Source organism: Crassostrea angulata, chromosome 10 (genome assembly GCF_025612915.1).
Source record: "Crassostrea angulata isolate pt1a10 chromosome 10, ASM2561291v2, whole genome shotgun sequence".
Classification (NCBI taxonomy): domain Eukaryota; kingdom Metazoa; phylum Mollusca; class Bivalvia; order Ostreida; family Ostreidae; genus Magallana; species Magallana angulata.
Genome location: NC_069120.1, coordinates 8,155,865 through 8,165,693, shown reverse-complemented (window position 1 = coordinate 8,165,693; position 9,829 = coordinate 8,155,865).

Below are 9,829 nucleotides of genomic sequence, written 5' to 3'. Positions count from 1 at the left end.
ACCATTGTCTGTATACCCATAACAGGGCCAGTATACCCATCACAGGGTCTCCATACCTATCACCAGGGTCAGAGTACGTATCACCAGAGTCTCTGTGCCCATCACCAGAGTCTGTACACCCATAACCAGGGCCAGTATACCCATCACCAGGGTCTCCATACCTATCACCAGGGTCAGAGTACGTGTCACCAGAGTTTGTGTGCCCATCACCAGGGTCTGGATACCCATAACCAGGGTCAGTATACCCATCACCAGGGTCTCCATACCTATCACCAGGGTCAGAGTACGTGTCACCAGAGTCTGTGTGCCCATCAGCAGAGTCTGTACACCCATAACCAGGGTCAGTATACCCATCACCAGGGTCTCCATACCTATCACCAGGGTCAGAGAACGTATCACCAGAGTCTGTGTGCCAATCACCAGGGTCTGTACATCCATAAACGGGGCCAGTATACCCATCACAGGGTCTCCATGCCTATCACCAGGGTCAGAGTACGTATCACCAGAGTCTGTGTGCCCTTCACTAGAGTCTGTACACCCATAATCAGGGCCAGTATACCCATCACCAGGGTCTTCATACCTATCACCAGGGTCAGAGTACGTATCACCAGAGTCTGTGTGCCCATCACCAGGGTCTGTATACCCATAACAGGGCCAGTATACCCATCACCAGGGTCTCCATACCTATCACCAGGGTCAGAGTACGTGTCACCAGAGTTTGTGTGCCCATCACCAGGGTCTGGATACCCATAACCAGGGTCAGTATACCCATCACCAGGGTCTCCATACCTATCACCAGGGTCAGAGTACGTGTCACCAGAGTCTGTGTGCCCATCACCAGAGGCTGTACACCCATAACCAGGGTCAGTATACCCATCACCAGGGTCTTCATACCTATCACAAGGGTCAGAGTACGTGTCACCAGAGTTTTTGTGCCCATCACCAGGGTCTGGATACCCATAACCAGGGCCAGTATACCCATCACCAGGGTCTCCATACCTATCACCAGGGTCAGAGTACGTATCACCAGAGTCTGTGTTGCCCATCACCAGAGTCTGTACACCAATAACCAGGTTCAGTATACCCATCACCAGGGTCTCCATACCTATCACCAGGGTCAGAGTACGTATCACCAGAGTCTGTGTGCCTATCACCAGGGTCTGTACACCCATGACCAGGGTCAGTATACCCATCACCAGGGTCTCCAGGGTCAGAGAACGTATCACCAGAGTCTGTGTGTCAGTCACCAGAGTCTGTACACTCATGACCAGGGTTAGAATACCCATCATCAGGGTCTCCATAGCTATCACCAGGGTCAGTGTACGTATCACCAGAGTCTGTGTGCCCATCACAAGTGTCAGTATACACATAACCAACAATAAAATATCCAAGACAAGGAGGGGGAGAGGGTGAAATCTATATTTTTTTTCTTTTACTCAGGAGCTATTTTGTTTGGGGGGGGTATAATGGGTGAACATGTCACTGACCCATAATAGATCTATCCATGACCTATCACCAGGGTCTGGATACCCATAACCAGGGTCAGTATACCCATCACCAGGGTCTCCATACCTATCACCAGGGTCAGAGTACGTGTCACCAGAGTCTGTGTGCCCATCACCAGAGTCTGTACACCCATAACCAGGGTCAGTATACCCATCACCAGGGTCTTCATACCTATCACAAGGGTCAGAGTACGTGTCACCAGAGTTTTTGTGCCCATCACCAGGGTCTGGATACCCATAACCAGGGCCAGTATACCCATCACCAGGGTCTCCATACCTAACACCAGGGTCAGAGTACGTATCACCAGAGTCTGTGTTGCCCATCACCAGAGTCTGTACACCAATAACCAGGTTCAGTATACCCATCACCAGGGTCTCCATACCTATCACCAGGGTCAGAGTACGTATCACCAGAGTCTGTGTGCCTATCACCAGGGTCTGTACACCCATGACCAGGGTCAGTATACCCATCACCAGGGTCTCCAGGGTCAGAGAACGTATCACCAGAGTCTGTGTGTCAGTCACCAGAGTCTGTACACTCATGACCAGGGTTAGAATACCCATCATCAGGGTCTCCATAGCTATCACCAGGGTCAGTGTACGTATCACCAGAGTCTGTGTGCTCATCACAAGTGTCAGTATACACATAACCAACAATAAAATATCCAAGACAAGGAGGGGGAGAGGGTGAAATCTATATTTTTTTTCTTTTACTCAGGAGCTATTTTGTTTGGGGGGGGGGTATAATGGGTGAACATGTCACTGACCCATAATAGATCTATCCATTACCTATCACCAGGGTCTGTATACACATTACCAGGGTCAGTTACACATCACCAGGGTCTCCAGGGTCAGAGTACGTATCACCAGAGTCTGTGTGTCTGTCACCAGAGTCTGTACACCCATAACCAGGGTCAGTATACCCATCACCAGGGTCTCCATACCTATCACCAGGGTCAGAGTACGTATCACCAGAGTCTGTGTGCCCTTCACCAGAGTCTGTACATCCATAACCAGGGCCAGTATACCCATCACAAGGGTCATCATACCAATCACCAGGGTCAGAGTACGTATCACCAGAGTCTGTGTGCCCATCACCAGAGTCAGTACACCCATAACCAGGGCCAGTATGCCCATCACCAGGGTCTAAATACTTATCACCAGGAATAGTTTACGAATCAATAGGGTCTGTGTGCCCATCATTAGGGTCAGTATATCTATCACAACAGTCAGTGCACTTATCATCAGGGTTTGTACATCCATTACTTTGATCAGTAGACTTTCACCAGGATAACTGTACCTATTACCTATCACCAGAGTTAGTTTACCTAACGGCCGTGTCAGTGTACGCATCCGTGGGTCTGAGGGCCCATCTCCAAGGTCAGTATACCTATCACAAGAGTCAGTACATTTATCACCAGTATATCTATCACATTCTCTATCACCAGGGTCAGTATACCTATCGACAGAGTCAGTGTACGTATCACAAGGGTCTGTAGCCAATCACAGGGGTCAGTATGTATCCATCACCAGAGTCGGTATACAAAAACGTGTAGATATTCTAAGGGTCAGCATACGTAACACCAGAATCTCGAAATCTATAACCAGGGTAAGTATAACCATCACCTGAGACAGTATACCTATCACAAGGGTCATGAGTGTCCGTATCACCAAGGTATGTGTAATATTCACCAGGATCAGTATACCTATCACCAGGGTCACTCTACTTATCAACAGGGTCAGTATTACCTGACTCAGGTAATGGATATACAAACCCTAATGATAAGTGCACTGACTGTTGTGTTAGGTATACTGACCCTGGTGATGGGCACACAGACCCTATTGATGCGTACACTATCCTGGTGAAAAGTATTAAGACCCTGGTGAAGGGTAAACTGACCTTTGTTATGAATATACAGACCATGATGATGGGCACACAGACCCTAGTACTACGAACACTGACCCTACTAAAAGGAATAATGACCCAGGTGATATGTTTACAGTTCTGGTGATACGTACTCTGACTCTGGTGATAGGCATTATGACCCTGGTGATAGGTATTGAGACCCTGGTCATGGGTATACTGACTTTGGCTACGGATGTACAGACCCTGGTCATGAGCACACAGACTCTGGTGATACGTACTCTGACCCTGGTGATAGGTATTGAGACCCTGGTGATGGGTATGCTGACCCTGGTTGTGGGTGTACATACCCTGGTGATGGGTATACTGACCCTGATTATGGGTGTACAGACTCTGGTGATACGCACTCTGATCCTGGTGATAGATATGAAGACCCTGGTGATGGGTATACTGACCCTGGTTATGGGTGTACATACCCTGGTGATGGGTATACTGACCCTGGTTATGGGTGTACATACCCTGGTGATGGGTATACTGACCCTGGTTATGGGTGTACAGACTCTGGTGATACGCACTCTGATCCTGGTGATAGATATGAAGACCCTGGTGATGGGTATACTAACCCTGGTAGTGGGTGTACAGACCCGGGTGATTGGTATACTGACCCTGGTGATGGGTGTACATACCCCGTTGTTGGGCATAAAAACTCTAGTGATGGATATAATGACCCTGGTGATAGGTATGGAGACCCTGGTGATGGGTATACTGGCCCTGGTTATGGGTGTACAGACCCTGGTGATAGGCACACAGACTCTGGTGATACGTACTCTGACCCTGGTGATAGGTATGGAGACCCTGGTGATAGGTATACTGACCCTGGTTATTGGAGTACAGACCCTGGTGATGGGCACACAGACTCTGGTGATACGTACTCTGACCCTGGTGATAGGTATGGAGACCCTCGTGATGGGTATACTGACCCTGCTTATTGGAGTACAGACCCTGGTGATGGGCACACAGACTCTGGTGATACGCACTTTGACACTGGTGATAGCTATGGAGACCCTGATTATGGGTATACTAACCCTGGTAATGAGTGTACAGACTCTGGTGACTGACACACGGACTCTGGTGATACGTACATTGACCCTCGAGACCCTGGTGATTGGTATACTGACCCTGGTCATGGGTGTACAGACTCTGGTGATAGGCACACAGACTCTGGTGATACGTACTCTGACCCTGGTGATAGGTATGGAGACCCTGGTGATGGGTATACTGACCCTGGTTATTGGCGTACAGACCCTGGTGATGGGCACACAGACTCTGGTGATACGCACTCTGACCCTGGTGATAGGTATGGAGACCCTCGTGATGGGTATACTGACCCTGGTTATTGGCGTACAGACCCTGGTGATGGGCACACAGACTCTGGTGATACGCACTCTGACCCTGGTGATAGGTATGGAGATCCTCGTGATGGGTATACTAACCCTGGTTATGGGTGTACAGACCCTGGTGATGGGCACACAGACTCTGGTGATACGCACGCTGACCCTGGTGAAAGGTATGGAGACCCTGGTGATGGGTATACTGACCCTGGTTATGGGCGTACAGACCCTGGTGATGGGCACACAGACTCTGGTGATACGCACTCTGACCCTGGTGATAGGTATGGAGACCCTCGTGATGAGTATACAGACCCTGGTGATGGGCACACAAACTCTGGTGATACGTACTCTGAACCTGGTGATAGGTATGGAGACCCTGGTGATGAGTATACTGACCCTGGTTATTGGTGTACAGACCCTGGTGATGGGCACAGACTCTGGTGATACGCACTCTGACCCTGGTGATAGGTATGGAGACCCTGGTGATGGGTATACTAACCCTGGTTATGGGTGTACAGACCCTGGTGATGGGCACACAGACTCTGGTGATACGCACGCTGACCCTGGTGATAGGTATGGAGACCCTGGTGATGGGTATACTGACCCTGGTTATGGGCGTACAGACCCTGGTGATGGGTATAATGACCCTGGTTATGGGTGTACAGACTCTGGTGATACGCACTCTGATCCTGGTGATAGATATGAAGACCCTGGTGATGGGTATACTTACCCTGGTTATGGGTTTACAGACCCGAGTGATTGGTATACTGACCCTGGTGATGGGTGTACATACCCCGTTGTTGGGCACAAAAACTCTAGTGATGGATATAATGACCCTGGTGATAGGTATGGAGACCCTGGTGATGGGTATACTGGCCCTGGTTATGGGTGTACAGACCCTGGTGATAGGCACAAAGACTCTGGTGATACGTACTCTGACCCTGGTGATAGGTATGGAGACCCTGGTGATAGGTATACTGACCCTGGTTATTGGAGTACAGACCCTGGTGATGGGCACACAGACTCTGGTGATACGTACTCTGACCCTGGTGATAGGTATGGAGACCCTCGTGATGGGTATACTGACCCTGCTTATTGGAGTACAGACCCTGGTGATGGGCACACAGACTCTGGTGATACGCACTTTGACACTGGTGATAGCTATGGAGACCCTGATTATGGGTATACTAACCCTGGTAATGAGTGTACAGACTCTGGTGACTGACACACGGACTCTGGTGATACGTACATTGACCCTCGAGACCCTGGTGATTGGTATACTGACCCTGGTCATGGGTGTACAGACTCTGGTGATAGGCACACAGATTCTGGTGAGACGTACTCTGACCCTGGTGATAGGTATGGAGACCCTGGTGATGGGTATACTGACCCTGGTTATGGGTGTACAGACTCTGGTGATAGGCACACAGACTCTGGTGATACGTACTCTGACCCTGGTGATAGCAATGAAGACCCTGGTGATGGGTATACTGGCCCTGGTTATGGGTGTACAGACCCTGGTGATGGGCACACAAACTCTGGTGATACGTACTCTGACCCTGGTGATAGGTATGGAGACCCTGGTGATGGGCATACTGGCCCTGATTATGAGTATACAGACCCTGGTTATGGGCTCACAAACTCTGGTGATACGTACTCTGACCCTGGTGATAGGTATGGAGACCCTGATGATGGGTATACTGGCCCTGATTACGGGTGTACAGACTCTGGTGATACGCACTCTGATCCTGGTGATAGATATGAAGACCCTGGTGATGGGTATACTAACCCTGGTAGTGGGTGTACAGACCCGGGTGATTGGTATACTGACCCTGGTGATGGGTGTACATACCCCGTTGTTGGGCACAAAAACTCTAGTGATGGATATAATGACCCTGGTGATAGGTATGGAGACCCTGGTGATGGGTATACTGGCCCTGGTTATGGGTGTACAGACCCTGGTGATAGGCACACAGACTCTGGTGATACGTACTCTGACCCTGGTGATAGGTATGGAGACCCTGGTGATAGGTATACTGACCCTGGTTATTGGAGTACAGACCCTGGTGATGGGCACACAGACTCTGGTGATACGTACTCTGACCCTGGTGATAGGTATGGAGACCCTCGTGATGGGTATAGTGATCCTGCTTATTGGAGTACAGACCCTGGTGATGGGCACACAGACTCTGGTGATACGCACTTTGACACTGGTGATAGCTATGGAGACCCTGATTATGGGTATACTAACCCTGGTAATGAGTGTACAGACTCTGGTGACTGACACACGGACTCTGGTGATACGTACATTGACCCTCGAGACCCTGGTGATTGGTATACTGACCCTGGTCATGGGTGTACAGACTCTGGTGATAGGCACACAGATTCTGGTGAGACGTACTCTGACCCTGGTGATAGGTATGGAGACCCTGGTGATGGGTATACTGACCCTGGTTATGGGTGTACAGACTCTGGTGATAAGCACACAGACTCTGGTGATACGTACTCTGACCCTGGTGATAGCAATGAAGACCCTGGTGATGGGTATACTGGCCCTGGTTTTGGGTGTACAGACCCTGGTGATGGGCACACAAACTCTGGTGATACGTACTCTGACCCTGGTGATAGGTATGGAGACCCTGGTGATGGGCATACTGGCCCTGATTATGAGTATACAGACCCTGGTTATGGGCTCACAAACTCTGGTGATACGTACTCTGACCCTGGTGATAGGTATGGAGACCCTGATGATGGGTATACTGGCCCTGATTACGGGTGTACAGACTCTGGTGATGGGCACACAGACTCTGGTGATACGTACTCTGACCCTGGTGATAGGTATGGAGACCCTGGTGATGAGTTTACTGGCCCTGATTTTGAGTATACAGACCCTGGTGATGGGCACACAAACTCTGGTGATACGTACTCCGACCCTGGTGATAGGTATGGAGACCCTGGTGATGGGTATACTGACCCTGGTTATGGGTGTACAGACTCTGGTGATGGGCACACAGACTCTGGTGATACGTACTCTGACCCTGGTGATAGGTATGGAGACCCTGGTGATGGGTATACTGACCCTGGTTATTGGTGTACAGACTCTGGTGATGGGTACACAGATTCTGGTGAGACGTACTCTGACCCTGGTGATAGGTATGGAGGCCCTGGTGATGAGTATACAGACCCTGGTGATAGGCACACAAACTCTGGTGATACGTACTCTGACCCTGGTGATAGGTATGGAGACCCTGGTGATGAGTATACTGACCCTGGTTATTGGTGTACAGACTCTGGTGATGGGTTCACAGATTCTGGTGAGACGTACTCTGACCCTGGTGATAGGTATATAGACCCTGGTGAAGGGTATACTGGCCCTGGTTATGGGTGTACAGACTCTGGTGATGGGTTCACAGATTCTGGTGAGACGTACTCTGACCCTGGTGATAGGTATGGAGACCCTGGTGAAGGGTATACTGGCCCTGGTTATGGGTGTACAGACTCTGGTGATGGGCACACAGATTCTGGTGATACGTACTCTGACCCTGGTGATAGGTATGGAGACCCTGGTGATGGGTATACTGGTCCTGGTTATGGGTAAACAGACAATGGTGATGGGCACACAAACTCTGGTGATACGTACTCTGACCCTGGTGATAGGTATGAAGACCTTGGTGATGGGTATACTGACCCTGGTTATGGGTGTACAGACTCTGGTGATGGGCACACAGACTCTGGTGATACGTACTCTGACCCTGGAGACCATGGTGATGGGTATACTGACCCTGGTTATGTGAATACAGACCCTGGTGATAGGTCATGGGTAGATCTACAAGGGGTCAGTGACCTGTTCACCCCAAATCCCCCCCCCCCCCCCAACAAAATAGGTCCTGAGTAAAAAAAAAAGGAAAATAGATTTCTCCTTTTTTCCCCTCCTAGTCTTGGATTTTTTTATTTATTTTGGACTAAGGTGTTTGTAGAACCTGGAGAAAGGAACAATGCACGAGATAATATTGGTTTACATAAAGTCTTTATACTAGCATACATGTATGTAATGAAACCATGATATTTTGTTCAGGCACCTAGCATCGTAGCAAAGTGGGTTGAGGGCAGACTCATCCAATCTTGCCTTGAAAAAAACCCCAACTCAAAAATACTTTTTAAATAATTGAAAATCCTAATCCGTGGGGGTAGGGGGCTAAGTGTACCTTTAACTTCAATTTCACAGTTTATTTCCTCTCTTTCATTTCAAATTTTACATGTTCCCAAAAATATTGGGGGGGGTGCAACTGTATGTTAATTTACTTTTTTATAAGTTAATTCAAAAAAAATATTTGCTGCGAGAAAACGTGTGCTGGAGGGGGGCAGTCCCGTCCCCCTGTCCCTGCCCCCATTCCAACCCCCAACCCCCCTCCGATGCTAAGTGCCTGTTGTTTTCCTGTAACATTGATTTTGATTGTTCTCTCAATTGTTTATTTAATTTTTTGGTGTAAAATCTAATGTACAGAACATTTTTATCACTTCTGATCATATTTTTCATATAAAAATCGCATTTTTAAATTGCACATATATCAGTTCGAAGTTCCTCCAAATAGCTTTCGAATTTCCTCCCAATCGTTTACCGATCCCGATGGAAAGTTGGTTCACGCATGCGCACATCCTGGTTATAGTGCCTGGTTATTGCCTGACGTCATGACGTCAGGCATATCTAAGGTTTAAAAGTTGCAATCTCCGAAACAGTGCAGACAATGGAACAAGCAATATCATGATATTTCACAAAAAAGATTAACCGATGCATGTTTAAGATGTCAGCATTTACGTTCATAATTGATGAAAATGTTTTATGGCATGTAATAACAACAGCGAGCAAGAGTTTTCAAGTAAAAGGGACGGTCACCATGAAGAGCACGTGTGTAATCCTGATTTAAAAATAGAACAGCATTCCACCATATTTGAACGGTGAAAAAGGGGGAGGGGTCATCGCAACAAGTTGTAACATATTGTCTTATACGGTACAATGTAAGTAATAATTGGTGTTGGATTTTCATTATTACAAGAGAGTCATCAGTTTG